The sequence below is a fragment of the Cynara cardunculus genome (genome assembly GCF_001531365.2).
Source record: "Cynara cardunculus var. scolymus isolate 2C chromosome LG 5, CcrdV1, whole genome shotgun sequence".
NCBI classification, from domain to species: domain Eukaryota; kingdom Viridiplantae; phylum Streptophyta; class Magnoliopsida; order Asterales; family Asteraceae; genus Cynara; species Cynara cardunculus.
The window spans coordinates 3,343,086-3,345,366 of NC_037532.1; positions in this window are offsets into that span (position 1 = coordinate 3,343,086).

The following is a 2,281-nucleotide window of genomic DNA, read 5'->3' on the forward strand; positions in this document are numbered from 1 at the left end:
ATAGCAATAATATTTAAATTTTATTACTATTTATTTATAATTAGCAATAATAAATAATACTTAATATTAATGAAGATTATAATAAAAAAAATGACAATAAAATATAAACTAGCTTATATACATCCAAATGTATAACAAAAAAATAAGCTAACTTATTTTTGCCAAATAATACTGACATTGTTTTTTAGGACAATAACAATTTATTTTTATTTTTTTTGTGTTTTTTAAAAGAAATTATACGTAGTACTTTTTCTTGATGTCAAATCCAATCACAATTTTGCTTAAAACATGCATATTTTTATGTGTCGTTATTCTAAATTATTTGTCTATTAATTTTTTTTATCTTAAGAAAATAAAAGAGTAAAATACGAATCTGGTCCCTGTTGTTTGTTAAAAATTACAAGATAACCATTGTGGTTTGTAAAAAGCGTTTGAATTTGTTTCCTCTCTTTGACGGTCGTTGAAAAGCTTCGTTAATTAAGGAGTATTTTTGACATTTTATTATTTTTTTTCTTTTACCTGATTAAACGACCTTCAATGGAAGGGACCAAATCTGTACATTTTTTGCAAACCATGATGGTTATCTTATAATTTTGAAACTATAAAGATGAAAAATGTTATTTTCAATAAACCACAGGGACTAAATGTTATCTTTTTAAACTATAAGTTTCAGTGTCTACTCTTAAGACGATTGTAGCCTTCCTAACAAAACCACTTTTTGTGGTCCGTTGAATCTTGTCATACAATCATCATATTTTAAACCTCATCGTTAAGTAAAAAAGTTCATGTTTTATTAAAAAACAAAAAAAAAACCCGTGTTTATGAAGATAAAACTGTATACGAGCATTTATTATCCCGAGAACATATCTTTATTATTTTTAAATGAAACCGTTGAGTTTTTAAACATAAAAGACTCGAACGCTACATTTTTGGACAAGTTATCTGTAAAATTAAAACAAAATCGAATGTTTTTGTTGACGTTGAACATGCATCACTCAGTGGTTTGTTTCATTCGTTTATTATTTTATCCGCCACTTGATTGTGGTCCTGTTTATTAGAAATTAATTGAACTCACTCTGATGTCGCAATTTCGTATGTTTTTTTTATATTTAATTTGGATTTAAATGCTTTATATTTTTGGATTGATATGTAATTTATTGAAAATATTCAACGATAGAAAAATATTCCTTAAATATAACAAATATCGTTACTAAGGACAAATAAGTGAACATCAGTTCTAAAAACATTGGTTTAACTCAGATATATTGTTCATCTTTTGTGAGAGCTGGATCGTTTGATTTTTAAAAGAAACTGTGATCTAACAGTAACCGGAGTGCCAGACTAATTCATCTGTTTCCAGTTCTTCCGATGTATGAAACGAAAGAATTTGAAAGAACCGTCTAAAATTTCCGATGAATTTTTATTGGTTTTAGATTCGGTTTTCTTTCAAATAATTCACTTTCTCTTCCAAAAAAACATAGCTTTTTGTGATAGGTGGCTAAATTTTATTTATTGGAATAACATAACTTATAGTTTACTCTAATTATATAAAACAATTGCTAAATTTATGGGAATATTATATATATATATATATATATATAGAGAGAGAGAGAGAGAGAGAGAGAGAGAGAGAAATTGTCATTATGCAATCATTTACATATATACAACCAATACAAATCAATTTCAACCGTCCATTTAATTTGATGAATAAGTGATTTCATAAAAGTTTTGATTGTTTCCTAATATAAAGTATTGATCATAATTAATGAACTCTAATCATCTTCCATAAATATTCAAATCATAATAAATGAACTCTCATCATTTTCATAAATATCTCAATTGATTGGGTTGCATTGATTGTACAGATGGACATGGTTGCATTTGAAAATACCCTATACATGTATACACGCACACACACACACACACACACTAGAAGAATATATTCGTGCAATACAACGAGATACATCTCCATTCAAATGTTTCATTTTATTCTATCTATGTCGATATAATACGATTTTATGTGGTTTTGAGAAAGTGCCAATGTTTTTATTTTGAAAAATATAAATTGAAAGATATCATAAAAATTTTAAAAATATATATTTATATTAGTATTAAATTAACTATTTAAAAGTTCTCAGTCTTTTATGTAAATTTTTAAATTCAATTTTTTTATTATAGTTTAATTTAGGTTTAGTAACAAAGTAATTTATTTTTAATTTAACAATATAATTTTTTATAAAGATAATAATTAAGCAATTTGTTAAAACTCAATGATTATCCT